This window comes from Chiloscyllium plagiosum, chromosome 39 (genome assembly GCF_004010195.1).
Source record: "Chiloscyllium plagiosum isolate BGI_BamShark_2017 chromosome 39, ASM401019v2, whole genome shotgun sequence".
In the NCBI taxonomy this organism is placed as follows: domain Eukaryota; kingdom Metazoa; phylum Chordata; class Chondrichthyes; order Orectolobiformes; family Hemiscylliidae; genus Chiloscyllium; species Chiloscyllium plagiosum.
The window spans coordinates 14,230,596-14,251,746 of NC_057748.1; the positions used below are offsets into that span (position 1 = coordinate 14,230,596).

General features: G+C 46.0%; 1 protein-coding gene across 4 annotated transcripts in view; it reads left to right on the plus strand.

Moving 5' to 3' along the window:
- The window catches only part of LOC122542254 (interleukin-2 receptor subunit beta-like), a 113,171-nt gene that overhangs the window by 14,581 nt on the left and 77,439 nt on the right, over positions 1-21,151 (plus strand). Inside the window, exons 2-3 of one of the 4 annotated variants that reach the window (XM_043679798.1) lie at positions 10,616-10,646; positions 12,156-12,230. The exons of 1 other annotated variant lie outside the window; for it this stretch is intronic. The gene's annotated coding sequence lies outside the window, so the exon portion shown is untranslated. Of the gene's footprint in view, positions 1-10,615; positions 10,647-12,155; positions 12,231-17,451; positions 18,405-21,151 lie in introns of those variants that run through there. 2 more of the 4 variants (XM_043679797.1, XM_043679800.1) reach the window with 2 other exon arrangements.

A 21,151-nucleotide genomic window follows, 5' to 3' on the forward strand; every position in this document is an offset into this window, starting at 1 on the left:
TCCCATGGAAAATTCACCTGACCTGCACATTTTTGGACTGTGGGAGGAAACCTAAGCACCTGGAGGAAATCCACACAGACAGTTGCCCAAGGCAGGAATTGAACCCGGGTCTCTGGCGCTGTGAGGCAGCGGTGCTAACCACTGTGCCATCGTGCGCTCTTCTTTAAATAAGCACCTGAGGATCTTATAAATCCATCTGAAAGGACGGATAATGCAATATTTACTAGGACAACATTTGATCATTTTGCGCTTTTATCCTGGAGTGGGATCTGAACTTACAAACTCTGATTGGAAAGTAAGAGAGCTGCCAATGGTAACTACGTGGCAGTAGAATGTTGGCACTGTTATTTACCAAGGTCCGAAATACCCTCTTGCCCCCTGCTCCACCAGCTCACATAAGGGGCAGCACAGTATCTCTGTGGTTAGCACTACTGCCTCACTGCGCCAGGGACCCAGCTTCGATTCCAGCCTTAGGTGACTGTACGGAGTTTGCCTCCCTATGGAGAAAGTGAGGACTGCAGATGCTGGAGATCAGGGTGTGATGGCCTCATTCCTGATGAAGAGCTTATGCCCGAAATGTCGTCTCTTCTGCTCCTTGGATGCTGCCTGACCTGCTGTGCTTTTCCAACACTGCACTCTTCGACTCATCCTCCCTGTGGGTTTCCTCCAGGACCTCTGATTTCTTCCCACAATGTGCAGCTTAGGTGAATTGGACAAACTAAATTACCCTGTAGTGTCCAGGGATGTGTGGGTCAACCACAGGAAATGTGGGGTTGTAGGGATAGGGTAGCGGGATGAGAAGGTGGGCTGCCCTTCGAAAGGTTGGTGTGGACTCAATGGGCCGAATGGCCTGTTTCCACACTGCAGGGATTCTATGATTAAGTTGAGGCACAACACTCGTTTAAATTGAGGGATGAGAAAACGCCTGAGACTGATCAAAATCCGGTCGAATAAATTTCTGATTATTCTGAGAATGATTCTCCATCTGTCTGCTAGCTGTCAATATTCTCATCAGCTGACAAAGCAACCTGAAACTGACACAGGAATCGACAGTCTTGCAAAATATTAAAAGAGGGTGGTATTATTGAAAAAGCCCCATGAGATTTACAGAAACCACAACACGTGGTCTTTATTAACTGCACAGTCTGCACTAGCAGATCCGGTAAAAAAACAATTTCTGTCTTAAATGAAACGAGTTTACGTTTTTTTTCAACACTTCATCGATTGAATGTTGCTCTGACCCACTTCAATGTCCCATTCCCTTTTTCCGTGTCATCTCATAGGAACTAGTCCCTGCTACTGTACATTGCATGAACTGAGTTGTGTTAACGTTGGCTGGCTTGTGGATCACGGAAATATAGGTGGATGTTTGATGAGGATGTGGGGGCTGGAAAGTTGCCGAGGAACTCTTCCCACTGCGCTTGTCGTGTGGGTTTACATGAAATATAAGAACTAGAGGCCATTCAGCCCGTCGAGCTCTTCCGCCATTCTGATCTCAACTTGGCCTCAACTCCACTTTCCTGTCCACTCGGCAGCCCATTCCTGTCCATCTCCTCCTTAGGTTTAGTCAGTGTCCAAGCATTGACCACACACTGGGGCAGTGAATTTCCATAGATTCCCAGAGAAGAAACTCTTTCTCATCTCGGTTTTAAATCTCCTACCCCTTAGCCTGAAACCTCTCATTCTAGATTGCCTTACGTGAGGAAACATCCTCTTTATGTCAACTTGGTCAGTCTCAGCTAGTTTCAAATACCCTCAATTAGATCTCCTCTCATTCTAGAGAGTGTATGCCTAATCTCTTAATTAGACAAACCTTCCAGAAATTTCCAGCAGAGAAATAGGCCATTCAGCTCACTCTTCCCTTCCATATGTGCTTCCTTCTATTTATTCATGGAATCCCTACAGTGTGGAAGCAGGCTATTCAGCTCATTGAGTCCACAGCGCTCCTCTGGAGAGCACCCCACCCAGATCCACCCCATCCCTATAACCCTTCATTTCCCATGGCTAACCCACCCACCCTACACATTCCTGGACCTTATGGGACAATTTAGCATGGCCAATCTACCTAACCTGCACATCTTTGAACTGAGGGAGGAAACTAGAGCACCCGAGGAAACTCACGCAGACACGGGGAGAATGTACAAACTCCACACAGACAGTTGCCCGAGGCAGGAATTGAACCTGGGTCCCTGGCGCTGGGAGGCAGCAGTGCTAACCACTGAGCCACCATGCCACCCATTATCGTTATCCAGCCCTATCAACATGTCCCTTTGATACTCATAAAGTCATCCAACTTCCCCTTAAATTAAGTCAAGTTATTTTCTTCCACCATTCTCTGTGGTATTAACTGCTCTATTCTAGCCAATCTCTAAGTGAACAGGTTACTCCAGACTGGGCTTATTATTGACCATCTTGTATCTACAGCTCCCCCAACAACTAGAAATGTCTCTTTGATATCTGCGTTCTCAATACAGAAATCGTTAGGTACAAGTAAGATCAAGGGCTGTGGGGATGAAGAGGGAAAATGATGTAGAGTTAAGTGATGAGCTAGAATCTATTGGAATGGCAGGGCAGACTGAATGGGCCAAAGACAAACAGTCAAAAAAGCAGCAGGAGTAAGCCACTAGGCCTCCTTAAGAAGCTGACCAGATTGCAACCTCAAATCCACATTCATGTCAACCCCCCCCCCCAATAACCTTCCAGCCCCTCGCTTACCCTTCAAGCTCAGCCTTACAAATATTCAAAGGCACCACCTTTTCAGAAAGATGGTTGCAGAAGTCTCATGACCCTCTGAGAGAAAAGGATTGTTGTCCCACCTGTGTGTTTTAATCAGCCACTATCTGAATGGTAGAGCAGACCAGATGGGCCAAATGGCCTTCTATTCCTAATTTATACAGTAAAGGAGCAGGAGTAAACCACCATCTTCCTGTCAATTTTATAAGTAACTCGTTAGCCCCTGCCTTTAGATTTTTTTTAACTAAACATAATCAGAGACCCCTCCTAGCCCATTTATACTTTCTTCCACCCTCTTCCATCGAGCAGAAGATACACAAGTTTGGAAACAAATAGCAACAGATTCAAGAACATTAGAGTTGATCTTCCTCCGCACCTTTTCTGTAGCTGTAACACTATATGCTGCATTCAGTCCTATTATCCCGACCCGATGTACTTGTGTGAGATATGATTTGTCTGAATAGGCATGCAAAACAAAACCTTTCACTGTATCGCATTACAATTGACAATAATTAATCAAGTAAGAAATCAAATCAAAATGTTATTACACACCACAGGAGCAGGTGAGACTTTAACCCCAGGCTCAGCAATAGGACCATTGCTCCCATTGTGCCTGCTGACTAATCTTGCCAGATTAACACACCCTGTTTAGATTAGATTCCCTAGAGTGTGGAAACAGGCCCTTTGGCCCAACCAGTCCACACCGACCCTCAGAAGAGTAACCCACCCAGACCCATTTCCCTCTGTCTAATGCACCTAACACTATAGCAATTCACCTGACCTGCACATCCTTGGACTGTGGGAGGAAACCGGAGCACCCGGAGGAAACCCACGCCGACATGGGGAAAATGTGCAAACTCCACACAGACAGTTGCCCGAGGCTGGAACCAAACCTGGGACCCTGATGCTATGAGGCAACAGTGCTAACCACTGAGCTACCATGCTGCCCACGTTATTCTTGCTATTATGCCTTGTGAATGTTCTTTCTACACCTTCTGTCGTGTGCAGAGTCCCAAGTAGTATCATCACCACCAATTCATCAAATCAGAGGGATTCCCCCGCATTTTGTTTTCTGAGGGATACTACTGGATGTCATGGCATCTAATAAATAGGCACATGTTAATTTTAGAAAGTGCAAGATTTAGCAGTGCATTTTGGAGTCAGAGGTTTAGTTTGTGGAGGCAACCTGTGACCAGGATGCAAATTTCTTGCAAAAAACAATATCGCACCAGGGTTGAGAACTTTGGCTTCCTCCGGTTTCTGCTCGCACTCATTTGCATGCTGCTGAACCCTAAGCCTGTCCTGATCCAGTGCAGTTGGCCATCAGTTCTAAAAATGTAACAGTTTACTAAAATATATGCTGCGAAAATATTCCCTGATAAGTTCGAGAGCGATGCATTGGCACTATTTCATTAATACAGCCTAGAGCAAGTGCATCAGACAGAAAGCAGCAGTCTTTATTAAAAGCAAGCGCAGGAAATGCTGGTGGAACTCAGCAGGTCTGGCAGCGACTGTGGAGAAAGAAACACAGTTAATGTTTTGGGTCCAGTGTAACTACAGTCTTTCAACTCTTAGGGGGACGTGTATGTCCAGGCTGTTAATCCAGAGACCCAAGTAATATTCTGGGTACAAATCCTGCCATGCCAGATGGAGGAATTTGAGTCCAAAAAAAATCTGGAATTCAAATGACCATGAATCCATTGTCAATTGCTGGGAAAAACTCATCTAGTTCAGTAATGTCCTTTGGGTACCTGGGTTTGCATCCCACCACAGTGGAATTTAAATTCAACAAAAATATAGAATTAAGGTTTGTGATTGTCAGGGATTACCTATCTGGTTCACTATTGCCCTTTAGGGAAGGAGACTGCTTTCCTTCCCTGGTCTGGCCTACATGTGACTCCAGACCCACAGCCAATGTAGTTAGAGCTTGTAACTGCCCTCTGGGTTGGCCCCAGCCACCAACAGCCTCTTCCTGTGAATGTTTTTTTTTGAAAAGCATCACATCAGACTCGAAATGTTAACTCTATTTCTCTCTCCATCTCCACGGATGCTGCCAGATCTGCTGAGTTTCTCCAGCATCAGCAGTATTTTGCTTTTATGCAGGAGTTTTCGTTCTTGTGGCATTGCTATTAATTGCAAAGAAAAAGGGGGGAAGGTCAGTTGGCTGGACAGCTGGATTGCAATGCAGAGTGACACCAAGAACATGGACACCGCTTCCATACCAACTGAGGTTACCAGGAAGAGCTCTGCTCCCACCTGAGACACAGTGACCTTAAGGTTAAACCATCACCAGTTCTCTCTCTCTCTCTCTCTAATGAGAAAACAGCCTCATCTGACAATGGCGACTTTATGTTTTACCTGTGAATAATCACATTTCTAAATGACGCGCAGCGTTATGTTCTCGTTAAATTGATGCACTTCATGGCAAGTTCAAACTAACTGACATGCTAAAGCTTTTAATGTTTGAGAGCCTCTTTGAAATTTTGTGAAACGCAAATTCCAAGTGATGATTAATTCATACCTGGAGCTCGGTCTGTTTTGTGGTCAGAGCTCTGAGTGCAATATTTTCCAAACTCAGGCAGAAGATTTGCAAGGTTGCTTTGCGTTTCGGTCTCTACTGTCAGAGGTGCCTAGTCCTCATTTTTTATTTTCACCGTGTCATGTTCCCTTTCCTGTTGTGAGTGAGCTACCTCACCCATTTTCTCATCAGTTTGCATTCGGCAACGATGAAGGCCTGCATTTATGTGGCACCTTTGATGTAGTAAAATGTCTTAAGCTATTTCACGGGAGTTTAGTGGCTGCCACTCAGGTCATCTGTTTGCCATTCGTGCCATTAATTGGTGGGATATCACGAGGAGCTCATTCATGGGATGTGGGAATCGCTGGCTAGGCCAGGATTTATTGCTCATCCCTATAATGGTATTTAAGAGTCAAACATTTGGCTGTAGGTCAGGAGTCACATGTGGGCCAGACCAGGTAAGGATAAACAGGCAGGAGGCTGGAAGAACACAGCAGGCCAGTCAGCATCAGGAGGTGGAGAAGTCAACGTTTCGGATATAATCCTTCTTCAGGGTCCTGAAACATCAACTTCTGCACCTCCTGATGCTGCCTGGCCTGCCCTGTTCATCCAGCCTCCTGCCTGTCTATTGGATTCCAACATCTGCAATTTGTTTTTGTCTCAGACTGGGTGAGGATGGCAGATTTCCTTCCCTAAAGGGCATTAGTAAGTCAGATGCCTGTTTCCAACAATTAGCAATGCCTTAGTTTTTTTTTTAAGTATTGAATTCAAGTTCCACCATCTGCCACCACAGGATTCAGACCAGGTGTCTGAAATGTTACCTGGGTCTCTGGATTAATATGGTCTTGTGATAATACCATTAGTCCATCGCTCCCTTAAAGAGAAGCAAGTTCCATTTATTGTTTCCTTAGCCACATGTTGGCGTTACCATGTCACAGATCTCAGGATTCCCATAGTCGTTCATGGGTTCTGGAGAAATAAGGCATTTAGCACGCTTGCCTTCATTGCTCAGACTTTTGAGTATAGGAGTTGGGACGTCATGTAGAGGTTCTACTGGGCATTGGTGAGGCCTCTTCTGGAGTACTGTGCCCAGTTCTGATGGCACTGTTATAGGCAGTATGTTATTAAATAGGAGACGGTTCAGAAGAGATTTATCAGGATGTTGCTGAGACTGGAGGATTTGAGTTAGAAGCAGAGGCTGGATAGATTGGGACTTTTTTCGCTGGAGAATAGGAAGTTGAGGGTTCAGCTTATAGAGGTTTATAAAATCATGAGGAGTATAGATAAGGTGAATAGCAAATGTCATTTCTCTGGGGTGGGGGATTTTAAGACAAGCGGCATAGTTTTAAGGTGAGGGGTGAGAGATTTAAAGAAGACAGGAAAGGCAATTTTTCTTTACACAGAGAGTGGTTTGTGTGTGGAATGAACTTCCAGAGGAAGTGATGGATGTGGGAGCAGTCACAACATTTAAAATACACTTGGATAAGTACATGAATAGGAAATGTTTGGAGGGATATGGGCCAGGGAGGTGGACTGGTTGGACTAAAGGGTCTTTTGCCGTGCTGAATAACTCTATGACACTATGGCAGTGATTCAAAGTCTTGGTAAACTGGATGAAACTGCTGGCAACAACACCCCAGTTACAGATTACCGTATGGGGAGTTGTGCTAAATGAGCTGGCATTTTCTTGTTTTACTTTTTGTTTTGTGGAGCGGTTAATTTAACCCTTTCTCATCAGAGTGTGGGATTCTGCCTGCAGTAATTGTCTGCAGGAGTTTACATTTCTGCATTAGAGGATGAGATAACATGGGAAAGGGCATTCACAGAGAAGATAAGGCCTTCCTACCGATTAGTCAGAAGGGTGCCTTTCAGGATGAGAAGATATTCCACAAATCCAAGAACGTAGTTTTGAAAAGAACCCTGGAGGAACATAGGAGCATTGGAACAGGAGTAGGCCATTCAGTGCCTCAAGCAAGCTCCATCATTCAAGCTGATCTGTGTGGTCTAACTCCATATTCCTGCCTTTGACCCTGATCCTTCCATAACTCTACTCAACAAAAAAAAAGTATCTATCTCAGGTTTAAAATGAGCAACTGACCCAGCATCAGTTCAACAGCCATAACCATGGAGAGTTAACATTCCAAGTCCAGTACACCTCTGGCTTCAGAGCGTGAGATAATTTTTGGAATGCAGTCAATGCAGGGATCCCAGCTCCCAGTTTGTGCATAGGAAGCTCCCACCGGGAGCAATTGGACAAGAAAAGATCAGAGAATCAATGCTGGTCCAGTCAATGCTGCCCTGCACTCTGAGTAGAATTCTTAGCCCACCTTTCTTTGCATTTTCTCATTGGATCCGGGCAGGAAGGCCAGTGGGACCTTAGTTTAAGATGTGTGTGAAAAGACAGCACACTCCCCTCAGCGCTGCTGAAATGATACAGGCATGAGATTGAGTAACAGATTTCCCATGCTGGATCCCAGATCGCCCGTCGAGTAGTGCCCAACGTTTCATCGGATGGCACGCCAAGAGAGCGGCTGACAAAGCCAGCTTCTTCAGGGGTGGGAAGGGAAATGAAGAGCAAGATCCTGTTCTTGCAACAAGCGAGTGCACAGCAACTCCTGCAAAGTTGGCCATTGCTACCTGATCTCAGCTTGAGCTCCTCCAAGTTCTGCTGCTCGCATGATAATTCGTACCCAGTCCTGTTTGCCGTCCACCGCTCTGAATGTCCACAGGGGTCTGGCCAATCTCCAGTTTCCACTATGGTGCTTTCAACTCTGGATGTTTTTTCCTCAAAATGTCCCTTTTAGATTGGATGGATGATAATCACCTGACCGAGACAGTGTTGTACAGAGAGCTGACTACTGGTAAACAGAACAGAAAGACTCCAGGTCACTCAACATTTCACAGCCTTGATGAAGCGATCTCTCTCTGTCACATAGAGTTATCCAGCACAGAAACAGACTCTCCAGTCCAACCAGTCCATGCTGACCATAATCCCAAACTAAACTAGTCCCACCTGCCTGCTCCTGGCCCATATCCCTCCAAACCTTTCCTATTCGCGTACTTATCCAAGTGTCTTTCAAACGTAACTGTGCCCACCTCCACCACTTCCTCAAGAAGTTGATTCCACATGCAAACCATCCATGTCTTTTTAAAATCTCTCTCCATTCTCACCTTAAGAATGTGCCTCCTAGTCTTGAAATTCCCCATCCCCACCATTAACCCTATCTATTCCTCTCCTGATTTTATAAACCTCAGTAAGGTCACTCCTCAACCTCTTATGCTCCAGTGGAGAATGTCCCAGCCTCAAACCCACCATTCCCGGCAACATTCTGGTAAATCTCTCCTGAACCCTCTCCAGCTTAATAATATCCTTCCAATGACTGGGCGAGCAGAACTGCACACAGTACCCCAGAAGAAGCCTCACCAATGTCCTGTACAACCTCAACATGATGTCCCGACCCCCAGACTCAAAAGGTTAACCATTACCAGGGAGAAGCTTGGGTCAAAGATGGTGATGCCTGGACTTGCCACAACAGATACGTTTGAAACTGAGTGAAGGACAAGCATGAAAGAGAAAAGGAGGAGAGAAATGATTGGATGCGGTTGTTTCCAACAGCAAGTGCACCTTCACTTGAACTTCTGTGGAAGAGGCCTCAGAGTGAAGGGATGACCCTTTAAATGAGGAGGAATTTCTTCAGCCAGTGGGTGTCAAATCTGTGGAACTCAATAGCCCAGAGGGTGGTGGAGGCCAAGTCATTGAGTGTCCTTAAGATAAAGATAGATAGGTTCTTGACTGGGAAGGGGGTCAGCAGTTATGGAGAGAAGGCAGGAGAATTGAGTTCAGAGACATATCAGCCATGATTGAATGGTGGAGCAGACACAATGAACTGAATGGTCTAACGCTGCACCTATTTCCTATGATCTGATGGGTCTGGCTAGTCACCAGTAGGCCCATAAGTGATGAGTACAGCCTTCCTAAAATCTTCATCTGCAAAGAAACTCAGAGATATCACTTTGACCAAGATTTCTGCTCATTTGTCCAAACATCACTCACGTGTCTCAGCACCCGCGATTCCCAAACAGTTAATGATCAGTAAAAGTAAAATACCGCGGAAATCAGAAACCTAAAAGCAAAAACAAATAAAAATAGTGAAACTGCTGGTGAAACTCAGCAGGTCTGGCAGCGTCTGTGGAGAGAGAGAGATGGAATTAACATTTCGAGGATTGCTTATCTTTGAAACTAAAAGGAGCTGGAAAGTCTGAAGAAAAATCCCACCCAGACGCGAAACGTCAACTCTGTTTCTCTCTCCACAGATGCTGCCAGACCTGCTGAGTATCTCCAGTAGTTTCTCTGTTTTTATTCATGAAAGATAAATGAATCCGCACTTTGAGGTCATGATGGTTGAGGGAATGTTGGGAATGGTGACATGCGTTTTTCTTCAATTTGCCCAATGGAGCAAATGGATGCCCATGATAATTCCGTGTCTGAAAGACGACATTCCCAACATGCAGCACCCTCAACAACTTTGTACCTGAGTATGAGCCTAACTGAGGGGTCACCACCTTCTCAGTTGGCGACAGGGAGGAACCGAGCCAGTTCGGACCGGTATTTATGACGGGTTTTCACGAAAGGTCGCCAAAACTGTTCATCTTAGATGCTGCTGAATAATCACACTTTTATTTCAGATTAACATAACATTAGGAGCAGGAGTAGGCCATCCAGCCCATCGAGGTAAGATCATGGCTGAGCTTTATCATGGGCTCAGCTCCAGTTACCCGCCCGCTCACCATAACCTTTACTCTTCAAAAATCTATCTTCTTTGCCTGAAAGACATTCAACGAGGCAGCCTCAACTGGGCAGGGAATTCCACAGATTCACAACCCTCTGGGTGAAGAAGTTCCTCCTGAACTCAGTCCGAAATCTGCTCCCCCCTTATTTTGAGGCTATGCCCCAGTTCTAGTTTCACCCACCAGTGGAAACAACCTCCCTGCTTCTATGTTATCTATTCCCTTCATTATCTTATATGTTTCAATAAGAAACCCCCCCCCCTCAATGTTCTAAATTCCAATTAATATAATCCCAATCTACTCAGCCTCTCCTCATATGTCAACCCCTTCAACTCTGGAATCAATTGAGTGAACCTCCTCTGCACCCCCCCCACCCCAGTGTCAGTACATCCTTTGTCAAGGAAGGACACCAAATCTGTACACAGTGTTTACTCGCAGCAGTAGTATTTTGCTCTCATGCTCTGGTATTTGAATGAAATTAGAGTCCCAAATTATAACGATCACCAGTAATGCAATGATAGAATTTAACCTGGGTCATTTAGCGATTAACAGAAGCTTGTTTAATTTATTTCACAGATTGGATTAGACCGGTTGATGAGACCTTTTGGTGAGTCTTTTTTTCTCCACATTTCTGTGCGTTAATGACAGTGGTATGTTACGCAGGGAGCCCACATTGCTGTGATAACATGTATGTGCTCTGGGGCTGTGGTCATTGAGGCCAGAGAACCTTTCTACCACACGGCTGGCCAGGAATCTCTCCCACTCTTACCATGTGCCATTGGCGGGTGTTGAAAGTTGACACTCAACCACTTTGGCCATTTTCTCAATGCACCTTTCCTGACCATCATGCCCGGGGATGGGACTCGAACCTGAACCTTGTGATTCAAGGGCAGGGCTAGACCTGCTAAGGATCAATGATCCTCTTTGTGTCACAATCTGTACTTCTGGGAAGGTGGTGCTGGTTGGTCACAAGATGGGATCAGGCGCAGTGAGAGCGGGCACAAACAGATCTGTTGCAAGGCAGGTAGTTTCAAACCCAGCCTCAGTTCTCTATGCCTGGGGTTGAGTTAGGAGATTTTTAAGCCCTCCAGCCCTCCCGTCCTGAGAGCCAATAGGATTGCTACTCCCATGACTGCCTGACCTTCTGGATAGTTCTATCTTTGGTCTACCTGTATCATAGGGTGGCACGGAGGCTCGGAGGTTAGCACTGCTGCTTTGCAGCACCAGAGAGCCGGGTTTGATTCCAGCCTCGGGTGACTGCCTGTGCGGAGTTTGCACCTTCTCCCTATGTCTGTGTGGGTTTCCAGAGGTGTGCAGGTTAGGATGGACTGGCTGTGCTAAATTGCCCCCTAGTGTCCAGGGATGTGCAGGCTAGGTGGGTTGGCCATAGGAAATGTAGGGATGGGGTGGGTCAGATTGAGATGGCCTTTGGAGAGTTGGTTTGGACTCGATGACCTGCTTCCACACTGTCGGGATTGTATGATTCCTGTCTTAAGGTCCAGACGCTTGGTCTGAACCCAGTAGAACAGACTGGAGGCTTATCATGCCTACAGTTGTCCTATTCTGTCTCCATGATGAACCAGGTAAACCCCCTGAGCCACCAGACTGGCTTATACCAGTGCTGCCTGATCTTGCATTCTCTGATGAGCCGTGTTGCAGTCCTAATCTCGATATTTAAGAACAAATAGCGGGTTGAGTTGCAAAATAATTCAACACACTGCACCCGACAATCAGGTTAAACAAACAATCAGATCACTTTTCTTTGTGGAAATTGTGCAATAATTCAAACGAAATTTGCCACTTCCTTTCGCGGCGTTCTGTCGCAACCAATTTCTGCCTCTTTTGTCTCACCTGGAGGTCACTATGAATTGTGAAGCATTCGCCATCTGAAGTGAACAATTGCCAATAAGGCAGAGTCACATCTGTGCCTTAGGCGGCTCTCAATTCAGATGAAGCATTAAGGTGACGGGAAACAGATTTAAACTGGCGTGCAGGCGTCAGGTCATAAGCGAGAAAATAAAGTGCGAGAATTGTCTCAATCCGTGAACAATTGCGACGGCAATTTAAATTTGTGAAGCACCCCTAACATGTTAAAATATCCCAACACACTTCACAGGCTGATGACGAAGTTAGATATCTAGCCATGTTAAGACAACGATATGGGCAGATGACCAGAAGCTTGGTCAAGGAGGTGAGTTTTAAGGAGGTCTGATATTACGTTTGGAGCAAATGTGCTACAGTCAAATTTTCAGACAGGTGGAAAAGCAGGTTATGAGAGGGATATAGTTTATGGAGAGATATTGATAGGTTAAGCAAGTGAGTGAAGAAGTTGAATATAATGTGGGAAAATGTGACATTGTTCATTTGGAAGGGAACACAAAAGAACAGAATCATTCCATCATGGTGCGTTGGGGCAGCCCAAAGGCTCAGTGGTTAGCACTGCTGCCTCACAGCACCCAGGGACCTGGGTTTGATTCCTTGGTACATGGAAATTGCCAATTATCCTCTTGTCTGTGTGGGTTTCCTCCCACAGTCCAAAGGTGTGCAGCGTAGGTGGATTAGGCATGGGAGTTATAGGCTGGAATCAAGAGTATGGTGCTGGAAAAGCACAGCAGGTCGGGCAGCATCCCTGATGAAGGGCTTTTGCCTGAAACATCACTTCTCCTGCTCCTCGGGTGCTGCCTGACCTTTTCCAGCACCACACTCTTGACTCTAATCTCCAGCACCTGCAGTCCTCACTTTCACATACGGCCGGTGGGGGAGGGGGGGGGGGGGGGGGAGATGGTGTTGGGATGTCCTTCAGAGGGTCAGTGTGAACTTAATGGACCAAATGGTCTATTCCCACACTGTAGGGATTTGTGATTTAAATGGAGGAAAGCTGCAGAATGCTATAACACAAAGGCGGCTGACTGTGTGGAGTTTGCACATTCTCCCCGTGTTTGCGTGGGTTTCCTCCGGGTGCTCCGTTTTCCTCCCACAGTCCAAAGATGTGCAGGGTCAGGTGAATTGGCCATACTAAATTGCCCGTAGTGTTAGGTTAAAGGGGTAAATGTAGGGGTATGGGTGGGTTGCACTTCGGCGGGTTGGTGTGGACTTGTTGGGCCGAAGGGCCTGTTTCCACACTGTAAGTAATCTAATCTAATCTAAAAAGGCACATGGGGGGCTAGTATCTGAAACACAGAAAACTAGTACACAAGGTGCAGCAGGTAATCAGGAAGGCAAATGGGATGTTGGCCTTCATTTCAAAGAGGGTTTGAGTATAAGAGAAGGGAAGTCTAACCGCAAGGGGCTGGTGAGACCACATCTTGTGTACTGTGAGCAGTTTGGACACCTTGTTTAAAGAAAGATATCATTTCATTGAAGGCAATTCAGAGAAGGTTCACTTGGAGGATCCCTGGCATGGAGGGATTGTCTTATGAGCAAAGCTTAAGCAGACTGGGACTCTACTCACTGGAGTTTAGAAGCATGAGAGGTGATCTCATTGAAACATGCAGGGTTCTTAAAGGGTCAATGCTGAGAGGATGTTTCCCGTCATGGAAGAGTCTAGGACCAAAGGGCACAGTCTCAGAGTAAAGAGGCACCCAGTTAAGACTGAGGTGAGGAGGAATTTCTTCTCTCAGAGAGCTGTCAGTCTTTGGAACTGTGGGGGCAGAGTCATTGTGGACATTTAAGGCTGAGAGAGAGTAACCAGGTGGATTTGCCATGGGAAGTACACGGATTTGGGTGGGATGCTTTTCGAGGAGACCGGTATAATCTTGATGGGCTGAATGGCCTGCTTCCACACTGTAGAGATTCCATGGGGCATCTTGTTGCTAGGCAACAGTAGTCTCCTTTCTCTTCAGCCCATGTTTCTAAAATACTGAATGGATCACCTCAAGGCAAACCTGAAAGCTATAAACTCCAACTGAAAATGCACAATTAATAAACTTCAGACACCCCAGCGGCATTCTTGATCAAATCTAAAATAAAACCAAAACTACATACTTCCCTTTTTAACACATAATATAAAATTGCCATTCAAACTTAAAGCATGGTTCTTTCCATTATAGAAACCAAATACTCATTACAACTTTCATCATTTATGTTCATCTAATAGAGTCATCCAGCACGGAAACAGACCCTTCGGTCCAACCAGTCCATGCCGGCCAACATCCCAGACTAAACTAATCGCACCTGCCTGCTCCTGGTCCATATCCCTCCACACATTTCTTGTTCATTTACTTATCCAAATGTTATTTAAACATTGTAACTGTACCTGCATCCATTGCTTCGTCTGGAAGTTCAGTCCACACATGAACCACTCTAAAAAGGTTGACCCTCATATCTTTTTAAAATCTTTCTCCTCTCACCTTATAAATCTACCACCTCGTCTTGTAATCCACTCCCACAGGGAACAGACAGCTGCCGTTCACCTTATCTATATCCCTCATGATTTTATAACCCTCTACAAGGTCACCCTTCAACTCCCTATGCTCCAGTGAAAAAAAATCCCAATTCTCCTTATAGCTTAAATCCTCCTTGCCCAGCAACCTCCTGGTAAATCTCTCCAGCTTAATAATATCCTTCGTATAACAGGGAGACCAGAACTGGACACAGTACTGCAGAAGAGGCCTCGCCAATGTCCTGTACAACCTCAATATGACGTCCCAACTCCTATACTCAAAGGCCTGAGCAATGAAGTCTTCCCTGATTTATTATTTTCCAGTATTTACAAATAGTTGCAAACCTTGTCATGCATCAGTATTCATCATAAGCTCATCCAGCATCGATACGAAAGGCCAGATGCTATGTATCTTTCGCCTGAGAATGCAAAATTACTAAACATAGATTCCCACAGCTTAGAATGAGGTCTTTGAGCCCATTGTGTTGCTACTGACTCTTAGGAAGAGATTCGCTATCAATCTCCCTCTCTTTCCCGGTATTCATTAAATTCTGTTTGCAAGTCGAATCCACTTCTCGGAATAAGTCAGGCCACATATTTATGATCACGATAACTCAATACATTACAAGGAAGTGACCTTCACCTGCTCTCTGCTTTCATTTACCAGGAGGCTCCGCTCCTGACTCACAAGGAAAGCTTGGGGCTACAATTCCACCAGGTCAGGCAGCACCCGAGGAACAGGAGAATCCACGTTTCGGGCATAAGACCTTCATCAGGAACATCGATTCTCCTGCTCCTCGGATGCTGTCTGACCTGCTGTGCTTTACCAGTCTGATCTTCAGCATCTGCAGCCCACACTTCCTTCTGCTTCACTTCCACCTTCAATGCCCATCTGCATAATTTATTATCCTGCTGCGAGGCTTTTCATATGGGAGAAAGGGAGGACTGCAGATGCTGGAGATCAGGGTCAAAAAGGGTGGTGCTGGAAAAGCACAGCCAGTCAGGCAGCATCCGAGGAGCAGGGGAGTTGACATTTTGGGCATATGTGGGGGATGCGCGGGCAAAGGGGGCTGAGAGATAAATGGGAGGGGGATGGGGCTTGGGGGAAAGGTAGCCGGGAATGCAATAGGTAGATGAAGGTGGGGGTGGTGGTGATAGATCGGTGAGGAGGGTGGAGTGGATAGCTGGGAAGGGACATGGACAGGTAAGACAGTTCAAGAGGGTGGTGCCGAGTTGGAGGGTTGGGTCTGGGAAAAGGTGGGGGGAGGGGAGAGGAGGAAACTGATGAAATCGATGTTGATCCCGTCTGGTTGGAGGGTCCCAAGATAGAAGATGAGGCGTTCTTCGTATGGGGTTCTCAAAGAGGACTAGACAGCCCAATGATCTCTAAAGCTCTGACAGCCCCTTCCCACCATTTGTGTCTGTGAAATAGCTATTAATATAAGGCTAGAATTAAAGTTCCCTCCTTAGCAGAAGGTTTGAGGGCGCAGATTTAAGGTAAGGGCCAGGAGCTTGAAGGGGGATTTAAAAGGAAATTCTTCCATCCAGAAAGTGGTATATATATCACACGTATGTATCCTACTACCACTTCCAGGTCTGGCGGATGATGCAGCCTCTTCACCGTCTGGGTGGGGGTAAGGATCAAAAGCATGCCCCAGTGCAAGAAGCTCTATTCAGTCCTAGTGGGGAGTGGGGTGTGGCACCTTTCACTTGAGCGAGGTTACCAGAGTCAAAATGGTGGCACGGTGGCTCAGTGGTTAACACTGCTGCCTCACAGCACCAGGGATCCAGGTTCGATTCCAGCCTTGGGCGACTGTCTGTGTGGAGTTGGCACATTCTCCCCGTGTCTGTGCGGGTTCCCTCCGGGTGCTCCGGTTTCCTCCCACAATCCAAAGATGTGCCGGTCAGGTGGATTGGCCATGGGAAATTGCCCATAATGTTAGGTGCATTAGTCAGAGGGAAATGGGTCTGGAAGGATTATTCTTCTGAGGGGTGGTGTGGACTTGTTGGAGCGAAGGCCCTGTTTCTGCACTGTAGGAAATCTAATAATGAAAGATCGTATGCAAGGGAACAAACCTTCCCTTTCCCAGAGCATGTTGGATTGCGTCACGGCCATGTGTAGTAAATGCGAGGAGTCCTTGCCCCCAGCTGAGGTGGTGTTTCAGCTGAAACATTCAGAGCTGAGGTTGTTGCATTTTTTTTTTGTTTCACAAAGGGATCAGGCTCGAAGGGCTGAATGGTCTACTCCTGTCCTTATCTTCTATGTTTCCAAGAGTTGCAAGGAGAAGGCAGGGGACTGTCACTCGGGGAATTGCTCATTCAGAGAGCTGGTGCAGACATGATGGGCTGAATGCCCTCATTCTGTGCAGGTAACAATGCTGGAGCATTTCAGCAATGAACTGAACTAGGGCTGCTTTCTTGGGAGCAGAGAAGATCGAGATCCACAGAATCATGAGGGGTCGCTAGAATTAAAGTTCCCTCCTCAGCAGAAGGTTTGAGGGCGCAGATTTAAGGTATGGGCCAGGAGCTTGAAGGGGGATTTAAAGGGAAATTCTTCCATCCAGAAGGTGGTGTGTATCTCAAACTGAAGAAGGGCTCATGCCCGAAACGTCGATTCTCCTGAATCCTTGGATGCTGCCTGACCTGCTGCGCTTTTCCAGCAACACATTTTCAGCTCTGTATCTCAAACTCCCTCCCTAAAAGGGGGAGCCATTACAACATTTGTGAAGCATTTAAATGACCACTCGAAACGCCAGCCAATTGAGAATTAGGATTCTTCAGAGGGCAAACGTCAACTCTATTCTCTCACCACAGATGCTACCAGAACTGCTGAGTTTCTCCAGCAATTTTCTGGTTTGGATTTCCAGCGGTTTTCTATTTGGTTGTCTCTTGTTGTGCTGTTGATTGAGGGACAAATGCTACCCAGCATCCCAGAGAGAATTCCCATTGCTCTTTTTCAGAAATACCACCAGGAGATCTTTTCTTTTCACATTGACGTGACAGGTCCCCGATTTAATATACCATTCAAAAAGCAGTATCATACTTTGTAAATACGGCTGGTTTAAGCTGTGTCCAACCAGATCCAAGTTAGAATTTAGAATTAGGTTTATTGTCACGTGTACTCAAGTTACGAAAGAACAGGAGTGCAGTGAAAAGTGCACAATGTTACCAACACATGACGCCATCTTGGGTACAAAGTACCTCAGTACGAAATATAGAGAAAAGACAGAAAGAGAAACGGTTACGCTACATTGCAGATATACAGAGTATAAGTATATGTTTGCAAAATGAGAAATAAAGTTAAAACGATAGACGTTAGGGACTTCCTCATAGCCTGACTGGATGCCACCGGTTCTAATCAGTAGCCATCTTCATTCCTGGCCATGGCACCTGCTCCACACCAGGCTGCTGGTCACCATTCCCACTCTGGAAAAAGACAGAAGAGGAAAAATAAAATGAGAGAGAGAAAGAAAAGAAAAAAGAAAAGGGACGGAGGGGGTGGATGAGCTCCGGCTGAAGCATCCTACTCCGCTGCCATCTTGGATTCGAGACTTAAACGAGAACCGATGTGCATCAAACACAACGAGAATTGTGAATAAAGTTTCTATCATTGAGCGTCCAATGAGGTTCTAAAGGTAAAGTGCCCTCTACTGCCATCTCAGAACCAGGTTCGAGTTACATGAACTGCACAGTGAACTCACGATCTCTGCCACTCAGAGGCAAGGCTGCGACTCCAGCAGCTGATACTGTGAAGAGTGGTCACTTGGGATGAGATACTGGGCTGGGGAAGGGTTAACACATGAGAAACCATGTGCCAGTTCAGAATATCACAGCAGTGGGCAAAGCTGTGGCAGCTGATGTGTTTTAGACTCGAAGATTCTGCCATAGTGTTGTGGAACATTTTACTGAGCAGAAACGGACTTTATCAAACGTGAATATTGGTGAAGGTTGGTGTTTGTATTGACATTTCCACCTCTGCTGTGGGTAGGTGACCTTTTGTGCTATTCTTTTTGTAATGTGCTTGCACAATCTCCGTGACCACGCGTTCTATTTTTACTGCTAACTACAAGCCTGCAGCCTTGTGCACGTTCGAGTGGTCATCTTTCTCGCTCAGGAGATGTTGGTGTGGACAGGCCTCTCTTGCACCAACTCAGGCAGGAGAGGCAGAATGGAAGGGGTCCCTGGCTAATTCATCCCCTCCCTCACCTGGGTTTGTAGAGGACGCTAATCGAATTGCCGGTGGGATCTTGCTGTGCGTAGACTTGGGCTGCAAATTTCTCACCTCCGATACGATGCAGAGCCTGCCTTGTTGGCTGTGGGGGGGCTTCATGGTACCAAAGGTGCTAAATAAAGGCGATTTCTCTCTCCTGCTCTGTCCATTATTACTCCCAGTGCTTCTGCTACCACAGACTGGAGGCTGTGGTCACTGATTAGTCACAGGATTTGGGGGGGGGGGGGGGGGCAGGGCAAACCTGACGACAGAGCACTCAACTCCCACGGTTCATTGAAAGCAGCTCCTCCACTGAGATAAATACCCTTGTGGGGATCAAAACTATTAACTTGAGATTCATGAATTGAATTTTTTGTTTGCATTGAATTGAATTTATTGTCACGTGTACCGAGGCACAGTGAAAAGCTTTGTCTTGCGAGCAATACACGCAGATCTAAGAATTAAGTAGCAGAGGTAAGTAAATAATAGGTAAACAGCGGCAAAAACAAAATCACAGGTACAAGCGAATGCCAAGAGTTTGTGAGCCCATTCAGTACCCTTGATGGAGCTCGGATGGACTATTATCTTCTGTTGTGAGCATTGCATTATACAAAAGATGTGAATGCATAAGAGAGAGAGCAGGAGCCATTTGCAAGATCGATTCCAGGATGGAGAAATGTCATCTCTGAAGATCGACTAAAGATGGTCGGATTGTTCTTCTCACAGAGAAGAATGATTAAAGAAGATCTTCTCAGAGAGAAGAAGGCGGAGAGGGAGATCTGATTGAGGTCTTCAAAGCCACAAGTAGCTGCCACCTTCTCAAGGGGCAAGTAGGGATGGACAATAAATGCTGGCCCAGCCAGCGATGCCCACACCCCACGAGTGAATTGATAACAAAGAGTTGGGGCATGGAATGCACTGTCTGGAAATGTGGTGGAGGCAGGTTCAATCGAAGAGAGCTTTGGATGATTATTTGGATAGAAATGCTGTCTAGGGATATGGGGAAAAAGCAGGAGATTGGCACTCGAGGATAGAACCGGTTCAGATATGATGGGGCGAATGGCCTCCAACTGCACCATAATAATTCTGTGGTACGTTTAAAAGTAGAAGTATTTAACTGTAGCCTGAATCTCTTAAATAAAATGATCCACTCTTTCCTTGTTTGTCATGTTGACAAGATCTTGAAAAAAGAAAGCAAATATTTTAGCATCCACATATGGCACTGGGTTACCTTGAAATCAGTTGCATCTGTTGCTGTGCAGATAGCTATTATGAGAATTTACAGGTTTATGTACAGCTGGTCAACCATTCCGGCCACAATAAAACCTCTCATCCTAACCCTGAGGCCAATGGCCACCAACCCTGTCAATCTGATGCCCCAGAGCTTCCTTGACGTTGGCTGGCAAACCATGAGGACACCAAACTGGGGTCCTAAGTGGTTTGTTCACTGTCCCGCCCCCACCCTTCGGAGGTGACACAGGTGTCTGAGTGTATAACTGAGAGAAAGGGAAAAAATCCATCTCAAAAGTGAGACTTCTTAATCTTACAGTGTCTCTCCTTGTTCTCATCTCTCCCAGAAGAGCAAACATCCTCTCAAAGTCCCCTCGGGATCTCAGATCTTTCAACAAGATCACCTCTCATTCTTCTAAACACCAAAGAGTATAGGCCCAGCCAAACTTTCTAAGTCCTTGTTTCTAGATCTCAACTAAACTGTCATAGTCATATTCAGTTTGAGGGAGATTGTGCAGTAGTGGTAACATCACTTAGTTAATAATTCAGATCCCAGCCTACACTCCAGGAATATGGGTTCAAGTCCTGCTATGGCAGGAAGTGGAAGTCAAATTCAATTGATAACTTATACAGTTAATGGTAGGGCCCTAGGGCAGTGTTGCCAGACAAAGAGATCTAGGGTTGCAGGCTCCTTAGAGAGTGAATAAGGCGTTTGGCACTTTTGCCTTTATTGGTCAAGTTGGGACGTCAAGTTACAGCTGTACAGGACATTGGTGAGGCCACTTTTGGAATACTGCGTTCAATTCTGGTCATCTCAGGAAGAATGTTGTTAAACTTGAGAGGGTGCAGAAAAGATTTACAAGGATGTTGCTGGGACTCAAGAGTTTGAGTTATAGAGAGAGGCTGAATAGGCTGGGTCCTTTTTCCAGGCAGCATAGGCTGAGGGATGACGTTACAGAGATTTAAAAAATCATGGCGGGCATGGATAGTGTAAGTACAAAGTCTTTTTCCAAGGGTGAGAGGTGAGAGGGGAAAGATTTAAAAAGGACCTGAGGGGTAACGTTTTCACGCAGAGGGTAGTGCGTGTATAGAATGAGCTGCCAGAGGAAGTGGTGGAGGCTGGTACAAATGCAACATTTAATAGGCATCTGGAAATGTTTAAAGGAATATGGGCCAAATGCTGGCAAATGGGACTGGGTCAGACTGAGACACAGTCAAGTTGGACCGAAGGGTCTGTTTCTGTGCTGTATGACTCCACAACTCTGGAATGTGAAGTGAATAATGTTACATA